A 15,314-nucleotide genomic window follows, 5' to 3' on the forward strand; every position below is an offset into this window, starting at 1 on the left:
ATTATTAAAATACATTTTTAAAAAGGGGGAAGTATAAAATTCATAATATCGAACCAAGCAAGAGCGTTATCTAACCAGCCTTTAGGTGCTATAGCTTGCATCCTTTCTTATTCCTTATGAGATATACATTGAATAGGAATCTACTTAGACCAAAAACTATTAATTGGGAAGTATTTGCTTTGAATGTGCGTTCTGCCTCTTTAAAAAACCTAAACCCCAAATTTATGCACAGGGGTTTAATCCATCGAACTCTTGGCTTTTTATAAGCTGGGCAGAAAAACAGTACATGAGCATCATTTTCTTTTGCTTTTTGTACACAAAGGGTACACAATCCACTATCATCTTCATTGCCCCTCCAACTACTGGTATTTGCAGCAATCTGTAAAACTCCATACCTATATTGTAGATACAGTGTTTTAGCTAGTGGTGGTCTTATCTCATCCATGAATTGTTCGAAGATAGGGGTATCCTTAACAGATAAAAATTTCTGTGACAATATACCCAGTGTAGTGTTAGTGGATACTTCATTATTTACGTATACCCAAAAGGTTTTTTGAGATTGATAACATGTTCTGAGGGTTTTCCCAAAAATGGGAAAGCCCAAGCTTTTTGAACCACTGGGAAATATGTTTTAACCAAGGGATACTTTTATATTCGTCAATCCTGATTATTTCTAACAGTCCATTCTTATAGTCGCTCAGCTCAGGGGTTGTCCATAATCTAATCCAATAGAGTAATGGCGTTAATGTAGCTTGATGATCAGTTCTTTTAAGATTAATATCCAGAAAGACTGGAGTTATCGGTGTTCTTACTGGTATTTTAAGTAACCTGCGTATGAAGGTGTTCTCTTCCTTCCTGAAAGTGTTATTGCAGGAGTAACCCCAGACCTCAGCGCCATAAAGTGCTGCCGATTGGGCCTTTGCTTTGAATAATTCAAGTCCCGGCGTGATTGATTTAGATTGGCTACTGCCGTGCACCTTTAGGATGGGCATTGAATTTTGTTTTAAAATTAAGTTACTTTTTTCCAATTGCCCTTTCCAATTGGGCATACTATCCAGCATAATACCCAGGTAATTAAAACTCTCGACATGTTCCAACTTCTGGTTATTTAAGGCCAAGTTCTTTCTAAAGGATTTCTGAGGGTTTATGGACATGTACTTTGTTTTGGATGAGTTAATTTCTAATCCCTTTTCCGCACAGTAATTATTAAAAGTGTTTACTAGGTTTTGTAAGCCTTGCGGGGTTTGCGAGATGAGAATTGTGTCATCAGCAAAAAGCAATGCGGTGACCACCTCATCTACTAATTTCGGGGAGTCATGTTTACAATCTTTTAGATAATTAGGTATATTGTTAACATATAGAGAGAAGAGTGTGGGCGCCAGCACACACCCTTGGCGGACGCCCCGATCCACAGGGATCTCCTTTGAGATTTCTCCTCCCTTACCCCATCTAACTCTAGCATAATTTCCTGTGTGGAGTCTAATTATTTCCTTGAGTAGCTCACTGGGGACTGCCATATCATTGAGAGTAGACCAAAGTAGTTTACGGGGTACAAGGTCGAAAGCAGCCCTTAGATCGATTAATGCTACGTACAAGCTTCCCTTTCTTATGTTAATATATTTCCAGCAAATACACATAAATCTGAATACTTGGTCTACTGTGCTGGTTTTTAACCTAAATCCTGCTTGGTATTTAGTTAAAATCTGTTCCTCCTTTATCCACGATAGAAGTCTATTTAAAATATGTCTGGCGAAGGTTTTTTGTAAAAGATCAATTAAACTTATAGGGCGGTAATTTGCTGGGTCGTAACGATCCCCTTTCTTAAAAATTGTAACGATTTCAGCCCCTTTCCATGAATCGGGAATTGGTGTCCTGGCCACTATAGAGTTAAATAAAAAATTAATGTAGGGTCCCCAAATTCCTACATCATGCTTTAGCAAGTCACCGGGGATTTTATCGGGGCCTGGTGCTTTACCCGTTTTAATACCCTGTAGTGCCTCTACAGTCTCCTCAAGACTAAAATGTAGACGGGTATTTTTATCAAGTAATCTATTTATGTCATAGTCATCCGTGGCCATCTCCTCATTTATATTACAATATAATTTAGAGAAGTGATTGCACCAGGTTTCTTCATCAAGATATATATCCCTAGATGATCTGCCTTTTTTATTCCCTTTGGAGATTAGATTCCAAAATGTGGCCTGTTCTTTCTGGTGGGCTGCAATTAAAAGGTCATCCCAGAGGGCATCATCCCAGGCTTTTTTTGCTTGGGACAATGTCTTTTTATATGCTAATCTACTGTCTTTGATTCCCTGGACGTCCTTTACTTTTACAGCCTGAATCAGGTCAATTTTCGCTTTACGACAATCTTTATTGTACCATTGGTTTGTTGTCGCTAAATGATTATCTTTCTGACTCGAATCCTTTTTATAGATTTTACTTAACTGGGGAATCAGTGCATCTACAAGTTTATAATGTAAGTTAAGGACATCCTGGGTACCTAAAACAAGCATATGACTTCCCTCCAATATGTCAGCGAAAGAGTTATATATATTAATCATTGTTTCATCCTTGGCCAGAATATAGGGCCACTTAATGGCACGTCTATTATTGGAGACCTGCTGTTCTCCTATAGGGCTATTTAACGTGGCTATCGTGTTTGTTTTTTGTACGAAAGGTTCTGAGTGTAACCATAATTGGAGGGGGAAATGGTCGCTCTCTGTTCTATGGTCTATTTTGAAATCTATTATTAAATGCCATAGGCTCATGGAGGCCATTAAAAAGTCTATATGAGACCTATAGTTTCCCCTACCAAAAGTTGGAGCCGCTGGTCTATCAGACTGGAAACGGCCATTACACGCACTTAATTCATGGTTTACTGTGAGTTGTAAAATCTGTATAGCTACTCTTGAATTTTTTACCATATTATTGGACTCTAAAGGAAGGATATTATTAGCTGTATCCTGTTCTTCAAATAAAGTATCCAAGCCCAATATCGGCTCATATTGACAATTTAAATCTCCTCCAACAATTACCTGCTTACTTGGACTTAAAGTATTTAAAAAGGAATCAAGGAGGACTATCACCTGTGAATCTTTACTATGGGGATACGGTCTGTTATAGACATTTATTAAATATATTGTTTCTTTCTCCGTGGTTATCATTCTTAATCCCAATATATCAGGGGAATCAATCGGCAGTAATGTGATTTTTGCCTCCACAGTAACCCTTATCCAAATCACCAAACCCCCAGATGCTCTTCCTCTCGCAGATGACACTGCGCCGCGACTAAAGGTTCTATAACCCAGTCTATGTGGTATGTCTATAGCCCAGGTCTCCTGCAGAAGAATAATGTCAAAATTTTCAATATAAGAGCACCAACCCTCATCCTGCATATTCCTGGATACCCCTGCTATGTTCCATGTTATTAATCTAGTAGGTGGGAGTTCAGCTGCACCGTCCGCAATGATATGTGGAGCATTATTTCCATGCGACGGTGGATTTACGATGGTTCGCCCCCCAATCATAGTGTGCTTGGTACCACATTGACTGTTCTCACCCAAGCTAGCAGTAGTTACCCTTTGATTTGTATAAATCTCCATAGTTTTCCTAGGATGGGCTGTCTGGGTTTCATGTACAATTACGGGGGCCTCCAACCTTATTTGGGCAATTTCAACATTGGGTTCCACTGTGGTCAGAGTCATGTTTCCACCTTGGGTTGCTAGCTTAGTCTCCACTTCTGACACAGAAGGTGGTATTAGTCAGTCATTCATATCCAAGGTGCTTAATGCCAAGTACCTGTTATTTGTGTTAATCTGGAAAGGTAAACCTTGGGTATCGTTTTGGGATATGATTGGAGCGTTAATCTGCTTGCCCCTAGCTAGATGCTGATAGAAGTAGCCTAAAGGATGTACACCCACACTATTCTCTCTCGGTGCCAACGATGCTGCTCTAAGTAGTACGGTCGCCACGTGTTGAGGGTATTTAAAATTGACAATTATGCAATCTCCTTTACAAGATTTCCTGGCACTCCCAATCCAGGGGACCCGTCTAGTTGATAAAATCTGATCTGAATAATTGACAGGGAACCCACAGTTATGGTTTAGCCAGGAAACTGTTTTCCGTTTGAGGGAATCGTGTGATTCGTTTTGTGCCTTAGACTGCATAATGTCTAGAGGTGGCACATTTGTAAGTACTACAACATATGGTTCACATTGTGGGGGTAAATTAGTAGAGCGACTTTTCTTGGCTTGGACCGTTGACCAACCTGTAGAAGGTAGATCTGCATCCGGGGCATTGATTTTATCCAACGTCTGGTTGTTTAGTGTGGAATTAGATGGAAGGATATTCTCCTTATTCGGGACTTGTACATTTCTTCCCTCTTGCTCATTTGTCCCACCCTGTGATTTAATCTGAGAGTCAATTAGTGAGGAAAGGGAGCCACCTAATCTAAGCACTTCTGCTGATAATATGTCTATTTTTTCAGTTAGTGGTTTTACCACTGCCTCTAATTTGTCCTCGAAGGCCTTAATAATACAGGATATAGTATTTGATGTTGAAAATATATCATTTCCACAATTTTCTGTCATAGTCCCCTTTTGGCAGAATGAATTTTTGGGAGTAGCTTCACGGTTCAATTTATGCTGTGCCCCACCTCTATTTGGTTTCATTTTTCTGCACTCCCTTACAGCCCTTTTTTTTGGGGAGCATTCTAAATGATAGTCAATTCTAGTTTCATCCAACAGATTCAGAGGTATGGTGTTAGTGTCTACAGGCGTAAGTAAGGGACACTCTGAGACTACAGGAGACTCAGGAAGCGCCGTAAACTCAGTTAGCAAACACTCTGTCACTAGGACATTAGGTGCCACATTATTTGTATTAGTATTGCCACCATTACTCAAAGAGCCTAAATCAATAGGAGTAGTATTTTCGCGGCCCAATGACTTCCTTCTGTCTTTATTAATTTGGCTTACTACTTTCACAAGGTAGTTATCCATAGTGGAATAGTTCTTTGCCATAGATTGACAATATGGGCACAGTTAAGTTCAAAGCCCAATTACTTAACTGTCTGCGGTCACCCTAGTTACCCTGGACTTAGAGAATATTACTTAAGATGTTTCAGGCACCACATTTGCAAATACAATAAATAGTGAATTATAAGTAGGGTCACACACAAAAAAGGGCCTGACGACTATCCTCTTATGTAGTTATAAATTGTGTATATTGGCCAGAGTGGTAACTGTGAGCACTAGCTAGATCTATTTGCTAATAGTGAGTCAAAGCGTATCCAAAAGCCTCTGCCAGCAAGGATGATGAAAACACAAAGTAGGCCAGCAACCAATTAGTCACAGTTTGGTGTATGTCCATTAATGGGGGCAAAAGTCTTTCTAGCGGGCTTGTAGCCAGCCAACTCTCAAGATAATACAAGACACACACTTACATGCGTGTGTAACTAAAGTACAGCAGGTGATATGCTACGAGATATATCCAAGCTTGAAGTGAACACTTGCCTTAGAGGGGTGGCCCAGCCCGGCCTCCTTTGGCCCCTGACGGCCACAGACGGCCCGCCCTCTGCCCGGGCTCAGCCCGGCGTCGACCGCGCGCGTCCCGCGACGCGGAGGGAGCCTCAGTATTTGTAGCGCCTCCGGGCGCGTAACAAGCCGGAAGGAAGTCCTGGCCGGCGCTGTGTCTGCCGGGAGCTGTAGTCCCCCCCCCACTGCGGCCAACGATCACGGGTGGCGGCGAGGGGAACCAACAGCGTGTGCGTCCCGTCCCTGGTGGTCCAGCGGTGATCCTGCGGCGTCAGCAAGGCAAGGTGAGTCCCCCACTCCACCGAGGGAGCCTCAGTATTTGTAGCGCCTCCGGGCGCGTAACAATCCGGAAGGAAGTCATGGCCGGCGCTGTGTCTGCCGGGAGCTGTAGTCCCCCCCCACTGCGGCCAACGATCACGGGTGGCGGCGAGGGGAACCAACAGCGTGTGCGTCCCGTCCCTGGTGGTCCAGCGGTGATCCTGCGGCGTCAGCAAGGCAAGGTGAGTCCCCCACTCCACCGAGGGAGCCTCAGTATTTGTAGCGCCTCCGGGCGCGTAACAAGCCGGAAGGAAGTCCTGGCCGGCGCTGTGTCTGCCGGGAGCTGTAGTCCCCCCCCACTGCGGCCAACGATCACGGGTGGCGGCGAGGGGAACCAACAGTGTGTGCGTCCCGTCCCTGGTGGTCCAGCGGTGATCCTGCGGCGTCAGCAAGGCAAGGTGAGTCCCCCATTCCACCGAGGGAGCCTCAGTATTTGTAGCGCCTCCGGGCGCGTAACAAGCCGGAAGGAAGTCCTGGCCGGCGCTGTGTCTGCCGGGAGCTGTAGTCCTCCCCCACTGCGGCCAACGATCACGGGTGGCGGCGAGGGGAACCAACAGCGTGTGCGTCCCGTCCCTGGTGGTCCAGCGGTGATCCTGCGGCGTCAGCAAGGCAAGGTGAGTCCCCCACTCCACCGAGGGAGCCTCAGTATTTGTAGCGCCTCCGGGCGCGTAACAAGCCGGAAGGAAGTCGTGGCCGGCGCTGTGTCTGCCGGGAGCTGTAGTCCCCCCCCCACTGCGGCCAACGATCACGGGTGGCGGCGAGGGGAACCAACAGTGTGTGCGGCCCGTCCCTGGTGGTCCAGCGGTGATCCTGCGGAGTCAGCAAGGCAAGGTGAGTCCCCCACTCCACCGAGGGAGCCTCAGTATTTGTAGCGCCTCCGGGCGCGTAACAAGCCGGAAGGAAGTCCTGGCCGGCGCTGTGTCTGCCGGGAGCTGTAGTCCCCCCCAACTGCGGCCAACGATCACGGGTGGCGGCGAGGGGAACCAACAGCGTGTGCGTCCCGTCCCTGGTGGTCCAGCGGTGATCCTGCGGCGTCAGCAAGGCAAGGTGAGTCCCCCACTCCACCGAGGGAGCCTCAGTATTTGTAGCGCCTCCGGGCGCGTAACAAGCCGGAAGGAAGTCCTGGCCGGCGCTGTGTCTGCCGGGAGCTGTAGTCCCCCCCCCACTGCGGCCAACGATCATGGGTGGCGGCGAGGGGAACCAACAGCGTGTGCGTCCCGTCCCTGGTGGTCCAGCGGTGATCCTGCGGCGTCAGCAAGGCAAGGTGAGTCCCCCACTCCACCGAGGGAGCCTCAGTATTTGTAGCGCCTCCGGGCGCGTAACAAGCCGGAAGGAAGTCCTGGCCGGCGCTGTGTCTGCCGGGAGCTGTAGTCCCCCCCCACTGCGGCCAACGATCACGGGTGGCGGCGAGGGGAACCAACAGCGTGTGCGTCCCGTCCCTGGTGGTCCAGCGGTGATCCTGCGGCGTCAGCAAGGCAAGGTGAGTCCCCCACTCCACCGAGGGAGCCTCAGTATTTGTAGCGCCTCCGGGCGCGTAACAAGCCGGAAGGAAGTCCTGGCCGGCGCTGTGTCTGCCGGGAGCTGTAGTCCCCCCCCACTGCGGCCAACGATCACGGGTGGCGGCGAGGGGAACCAACAGCGTGTGCGTCCCGTCCCTGGTGGTCCAGCGGTGATCCTGCGGCGTCAGTGAGTTTAGTTTGTTATTAGCAGGCACTTGCGCAAAAATGTTATCTACATCTGAAAAATAATATTCTAATTTACCATAAAATAAGCTAGCTATCACACTACATGCTATTCCATACGTTGCTGGAAGGTGATGAAAAGTCACTCCCTCTGACACAGATGCAGGTAACTACATGCATACGTAGCAGTCCCTTACGTCCATAGTCTTTACATATTCATACAATAACTTTGAAAACACATTATTTGAAAAATCATTAATAGACCTATCTTTATGTAAATAATTATTATCTATTCTAGTCGGAACTACCTTTTGAATCTTCTTTATGCTAGTGATTTTTTCAGTGTGTCCTTCTAGTGTATCTATAGTAACCTTAAAAGAAATCAAAAGAGCAAGTGTGCTCCATAGAAGCATTAATAATCCTGTACAACAACAACACATTTTACACCATCTCTTCATGAATGTACATCTACTTTTGCTACTATCTATGTTAGCCATCTTTGTTAATTTAGACTGTGTCTTTTGACTTAGCCTCTTTTATTTCACAACGAATTTTCTAATCTTAGGCTCTAAGGCCCTACTCGGTTCTACCAGTATCTATCGTTTGACTCAATTGTTATTCCTTTATCAGTAGTTTTTCTAGATTTTCTCAGTTTGGCATTTCATCGTTTTTCACTTCTTTCTGTTCATCCAAGTACAGAATGTCCTGATCTTCCGTTTCTTCTTCTCCGATGTCGGATAAGATAACTCTCAGGATTCCTGCTTCTTCTTCCTCTTCAACCACTTTCAGTACAGCCTCCTCTGGATTTCCTTGACTATCTGCCTCTTCCTCCTTTTCAGGCAGAGCCACGTACGTCCATTCCGGTGACTTATACTTCTGGTTAGGTTTCCTTGTTCTTTTCCCTTCTTCCTTATTTTGATTAGTCTCTTCTTCTTTCGATTTTTCTTGGCTTGTCACTTCATTCACCTGATCTGCCCTTGGTGATTTCACTCGTGTCAGCCGATATCTCAATCTCTTTATTTTGTTTGGCCACACTTCGTCCTTATTAACTCTTTTCTGTTTACCTTCTTTATTATTCTTTTCTTCTCTCCAAGCCCTTTTTTTTAGAACTCGACCTTCTGGTATTTCATTTTCACTCTCTTCAGATTCTTTTTCAACTTGCTTTTTCTTTTCAACAACTTCTTTTTCCACCACTTGTTTTGTTTTCCCTACTTCTGTCCCTCCTCGGGTCTCCGACACGCAATCTTCCTGCTGGCTACTTGTCCCTTCTCCTAGCTGGATGTTGCAGTTCCCTACACCTCCTCGGGGGTCTTCCGCAATCTGTCCCTCTTTCTCTGTACCTGTTCCTTTTTCACTTTGATCTATTATTTCAGGTGGAATTTCTCTTGGTCTTTCATCTGAAACTTCCTTCTCTTGAATTTCTTTTACTGCTTCTTCGTTGTCTGTTTCTTTTTTCTTTCTGTGTTCTTTTCTGGGACCTTGTCTCCCTTGTTCGTCTTCAGAATCTGAACTGGTATCAGAAATCTGCAATCGTCTTCTCAGAGAGATACTTCTTGGGACTAATATTTGATCAGATTCTTTTTCCCCCCTTTCAGGATTGTCTTGTGTTTTTGGCTCTTCGTTATCTGATTCAGTACTTGACTCTGATTCGTCATAGTACTCTTTTCCTTTGCTGTCAACTGGATTTGGTATCCTCAAAGTATGGCTGGCATGGATCCAGTTTTTCACTCCAGCACACTTCACAGCTGTTGTTGTGGTCAGAATGACTTGTCTTGGTTTTCCCCACCTTGGAACCAAACAATTTCTTCTTTAGTGTACTTTTATCCTTACCCAGTCTCCTGGGCTCAGATCATGGGCTGGCTTCCTTTCAAGAGTGTTGGCATCCGCTCCAACCTGATGAAACACAGAATGAACTGCGTCAGCCAGGCCTTTACAGTATTCCAACACCATGTCATCAGTTATTGTCATCAGCTTGTTGACTGGAATGTACACATGCCTCATCGCTCGTCCCATGACTAATTCATGAGGACTTAACCCTGTGGTTCTGTCTGGTATTGCTCAAATTGTCATTAATACTAGAGGTAAGACATCAGGCCATTTCATACCAGTGGCTAAACACATTTTCCCAATCCTGTTTTTGATTGTACCATTCATCTGTTCAACCACACCAGAAGCCTCTGGTCGGTAGGCACAATGTAGTTTCTGTTTTACATTCAATGCTTCACTAATCAATTTTACAATTTCGTTATGAAAATGTCCTCCTCTGTCTGATTCAAGAGTCACTGGAAACCCAAACCTGGGGATGAATTCTCTCAAAAGTAGCTTAGCCACTGTCATCCCATCATTTCTTCTTGTTGGGAATGCTTCCACCCACCTGGAACATAGGCAGACTATAACCAGAACATACCTCAGTCTGTTACATGGAGGCATTTCAATGAAGTCAACCTGCATTCTGGTAAAAGGCCCTCCTTCTCGGCCTATGGTTCCTAGACTCACCACTGTCTTTCTCCCGGGATTGTATTGCTGACATATTAGGCACCTCTGACATAGACTTTCTGCTACAAGTCTGAATTTTGGATTGTACCAGGTCTGCTTAAAGGACCTAATCATGGCGTCTCTCCCTATGTGTCCCTGGCCATGATACATCCGTGCCATGGTAGACATCATGCTATGGGCAGCACATTTCACCATAGCCAATTGTCTAGCCAGCTGTATCGCCTCTATCAATTTTCCAACCACTTCAGTCAGGAAACCTCTTTGTAGCCAAAGCTGGCCAAAATCATGGACAACCCCAAAGCCATACTGGCTGTCAGTTATCACAGTCACTCTCACACTTTTCCCAATTTTGCATGCTCTGGTCAAAGCAACAAGTTCAGCTACTTGGGCTGACCTCGCTCCTTTCAAATAAGATGCTTCCATCACTGCTGCAACCGTGCATACTGCATATGCTGTGCTTAGCACTCCTTCATCTGTTCTTAAACATGACCCGTCAACGAACAACACAAAATCACTTTCTGGCAACGGTACATCTTTTATATCTGGTCGTGGCTTTGTGCAATACTCAAGCCCGTCCAAACAATCATGATCTGCTTCATCTCTCACTTCCACATTTTCAGCATCTGGTAACAATGTTGCAGGATTCACATTCAAACATCTCGCAAGGCTCACATTTGTTGCACCTAATATGACCTTTTCATACTTAGTCAGCCGACTATGTGTCATATACTGAGTACGACTCCTTGTCAAGAGGATCGCCACATCATGAGGTACAAACACTTTCAATGGATATCCCATCACAATACCTTCACTCTGCTCCAAACTTCGACATGTTGCAGCCACTGCTCTCAGACACCCAGGTAAAGCTGCAGCCACTGGGTCAAGCATTGATGAAGAATATGCAATTGGTCTTCTCAACCTTCCATGTTTCTGGATCAACACAGAGAGTGCACATCCATTTCTCTCACTGCAATACAACTCAAACTCTTTCTCATAATCAGGCATGATCAGTGCTGGTGCTTCACACAAACCCTCTTTCAATCGTTTGAATGCTGCCAATTCTTCCTTGTTCAATTCAAGGGGATCTTTTACATCACTTCTGGTCAAACGTACCAAAGGTTTTGCGATCGGGGAAAAATTACTTATTCACTGACGGCAATACTCCACCATTCCCAGAAACATTCTCACCTCTCTTTGGGTCATGGGGGCTCTCATTCCTTTTATAATTCTGATTCTGTCTATTCTTATTTTTCTCAGTCCTTTCTCGATTTTATGTCCCAAATACTGTACTTCCTTCTTACAATACTGCAATTTTGCTGGTGACACTTTCAATCCTCCGTCTGCCAAATGATTCAGTAGTGCTATTGTGTCTACCTTGCAAGCCACACGTGTTTTCGACGCCACCAAAAGGTCGTCGATATATTGCACTAGTACTGAACTTTCAGGCATTTGCAGACTTTCCAAAGATTTCTTCAACAATTGATTGAATATTGAGGGGCTTTCTGTATACCCCTGTGGAATTCGGCACCATGCCAAAATCCGCTCTCCAAAACGAAATGCAAACATTTGCTGACTGTCATGATGCAATGGGATAGAAAAGAAAGCATGGCATAGATCAATTACTGTATACCACTCCGCATCATGGGGAATCTGGTACAGAATCACTGATGGATTTGGTACAATGGGACAACATGATACCACAATTTTGTTTACCTTTCTCAAATCTTGCACTATCCTGAATTTCCCACTAGGCTTTTTCAGTCCCATTATCGGTGAGTTACATGGACTACTCATTATTTCTCTTAGAATTCCTTGCTTGATCATTTTCTCAATTATTGGGGTTACTCCTTCAATTATCTCAGGTGTCAATTTATATTGCGGGACATTTGGATAGCTTATTCCTTCCTTCACAGTTATCTTTACTGGATCTATATTTCTCATTAGTCCTACATCTTCTCCGGTAAAATCCCACACTTCTGCTTTCACAGACTGCTTCAGTTCTTTAGGTAATTCATCAGGGTTGAATATTGCATAAGTCTCAGTGACCTCATTTTCTCTGTTAGCTATGGTCATTTTATACAGTACATCCTCATCTGGTGTTTCAAATGCTATTCCATCTGGAGTACAGAATATAGTGCAATTCATTTTGCACAACAGGTCCCTACCTAATAAATTCACTGGACTGGTGTCGCACACAACAAAGCGGTGCATCTCTGAAAATTTCCCTATACTAACTTCCACTGGTTCTGTCAGAAATGTCTTTATCTGTCTGTTGGACACACCAACTACTTGGATTGTTTCATCCGAAAGAGGAAGATTCTTGACATCAGCTGATCTAACAGTTGATCGAGTAGCACCAGTGTCCACTAGGAAAGTAATATTTTCATCATTAACCTTCCCATCTACAAATGGTCCTGTCTGGTCTACTTCTAGAGTTGCGCTAAGTACGCACTCTTCTTCCTCCTTTCGGCACCGTCAATAGCTTTCTTCTGAGTCACTCTCATCGCGTTGCAGCCAATACTGTGAAACAGCGCGAGCGCGTGGCGGTTTATTTACCTGTTCTTCATTGTAGAATCCCGATTCATTACTATACTTCTGAGTGTTTCTGCTCTGCGGGAAAGGTGGTTTTGGCACCTGATTCTGTGAGGTAACCACCTGCTGCTGTTGCTGCAGTTGACCACTCACCTCATTCTGCACCTGCGGATTCAATGATGCATTTTCATTATTAGTACTTGGAGGAAATTTACACTCGGATTTCCAATGCCCTAACCTACAGCAATTATGGCATGGGAACTTCTTTTTAGCTTCTTCTATATTACCTTTCCCTTTTCCTGGGCCAAATCTCGGTCTAGTTCCTGGGTTATTTGCTTGTTCGACCAACTGAGCTTCCTGCCTTTCAGCTACCTTTACTTGTGCCCACATTGCCTTTTCTTTTAATTTTCGCTGTTTGGCCTCAATTTCATCACTGAAATATTTAGCATGTCTCAATACTTCATCTATTTTCTTATTCTGCCAATCAACTGTATGCTGTTTTATCATGTCACCAATTTCTGAGCGTAAACCATATACAAATCTGTATACGAAATGACTCAAATCCTTATCACTCAGGTTCTCATCTCCACTGAACTGCTTAAAAGCTTGAATTAGCCTCTCATAGTATGCATGTACTGATTCTTTTCCTTCCTGATGTGTTCGATCAATTTTGACCCAATCTGTCTCTTTAGGGGGCACTTTGTTTTTCAAAAATACCATAACCTGTTCATACTTCTTCATTACCTCAGGGTCCGGAGCTCCTGTTTTAGGATCCCTAGGGTACTCTTGAGTTGGCCAGTTGATCATCAACTTGCAACCTGTCCACAAATCTGCCGGTACTATTATATCAAATAGACTATTCAAATCTATCCATAGTACTTTTGACAATTTTACAAATCTGTCTACCTGCCGGTACCACTCGACGGGCTTTTCGCGTAGTCGAGGGAAATCATTCGTAAATTACAAAATATCCTGTCTTGTCCATGGGACGTGTACATATCCTCCTCCTGGAATCTCCCTCATGGGGTATTCAGTTACTGCCTTTTCTTTCTCTCTAACAGGGAATGCCGAAACTGTCTTTTCTGAGGCATCATTACGTTTTCTATACCATTTACTTCTCCATTTATCCACGTCTCCCCATTTTCTTAATAAAATGATTATGTCCTTAATCTGACCTATCTGTCCTGTGGTGTTCAGATTTTCAATGTCTTTTTCAGTAAAATCAACTCGATAGGGTTTCTGTAAGGCATTTACCTTATCAATATCTATAACCATTTCATTCGCAACTTCTCCTAGTCTTTCATGCAAATTTTTCGCTCTCCATGTCACGCTTTTGCATAGGAATAACAACTCCTCATCCTGATAAATTTTCAATTTCTCTACGGGAATAGTCCCTACAATTAATTCTTTCAGTACCATCCATAATTTAGCCACATCTATTGACTGGGATTCTTTATCTTGTCTCTGTAACCCTCTTAACCATTCACTTAGTTCTTCCACAGAAGGTCCTACCGGGTTTTCTATGCTACTCTGTTCTGGATTTCTCAGGGGTTCCAACAAAGTTTCTACTTTCGTTCTACTCTTTTTAACATAATTCTGATTTATAAAGGGATTATTTGAAACATTTGGTTCAAACATATTTATTGTCGGTCCCCATGGATTCTCAATTTGACTCCGTTCTAGACTCTCAACCAAATTATGGTTCCGGTATGGTACCGTCAAGCAATGTTCGCTATCCTTTTGCTTCTCAAAAATGGGCATTACTAGACCTATGGTCACTGGAACTGTTACAGCTTCTAGATTCTTAGTTAATTCTCTTATTTTCTCTGTTAATTCTAGAGTTGTTTTGGCCAATTCCGCTGAATTTTCACTATTTATTCTATTCTCCGACTTCTTTTCTACTTCTCTAATGGAGTTTCTCTTTTCTAAATCTGGTGACATAGTCTCAGTCTTGATAATTTGTAATGTTTCTCTCATTGGGGCGTTTGGTGTCAACATTTCTCGTTCTGGTCGGTACGGTGGTGGATTTTTATAAAACACATCATCCAGCACATCATCATCTGATTCATTTGCTCCGTAACCTCTTGATTCCACATTATTCCTTTTTCCCCACACATTTTCTTCCTTCATTCTCTCCTACCGCTCTTACAGGAAACATACCCTCAGTCATACTTGCATTCTGCCATCTTTTCATTCCATCATCATGTGTTTCATGTCCATATGACCTGCCAAACAAATATCTGTAACTTCTACCATTTCTTTGCTTTTCTTGCTCATGCATTTCGTCTTCCCACTCCGTCAATGCTTCAAACTGCGTCGGTCTAGGTCTTGGTTCTAAATACATCATTTTCTCTCGTAAATTCCTTAAAACTGCCATATTAAAGGAACCATGTTCTGGAAATGCCAGGACTCCATCGTCCTTGGTATATTTTACCCAATTATCTAACCAAATACAAGTATGATATCCATATTTCGCAATCATTAAAGATGCGGGAGTTTTCGGTGGAGGAAGTAACTGTCCTTCCCTCGTTTTGACCTGTTTATCTTTCTTAAACCACTTCTTAACTTTACCAAACCAGGACTTCTTTTCCCTATCTGGTGGCTGGTAATACATTTTCTTGGTTTCTGTGTATCGCTAGTCTTTTACAACTGTACCGCTATTCTGTCCACTCACAGCGCGACTTCACGCTAACGCACCAATCAAGAGCGTCTACGTCACTGTCACAGTCCTCTAATCCCAGCGCGACTCACACCA

The 15,314-nt window shown here is 43.9% G+C and overlaps 1 protein-coding gene across 1 annotated transcript in view; it reads left to right on the forward strand.

Moving 5' to 3' along the window:
• The window catches only part of LOC146821939 (xanthine dehydrogenase/oxidase-like), a 645,326-nt gene that overhangs the window by 216,139 nt on the left and 413,873 nt on the right, over positions 1 to 15,314 (forward strand). The gene's annotated exons all lie outside the window — the stretch shown is intronic.

The sequence above is a fragment of the Triturus cristatus genome, chromosome 6 (genome assembly GCF_964204655.1).
Source record: "Triturus cristatus chromosome 6, aTriCri1.1, whole genome shotgun sequence".
Classification (NCBI taxonomy): domain Eukaryota; kingdom Metazoa; phylum Chordata; class Amphibia; order Caudata; family Salamandridae; genus Triturus; species Triturus cristatus.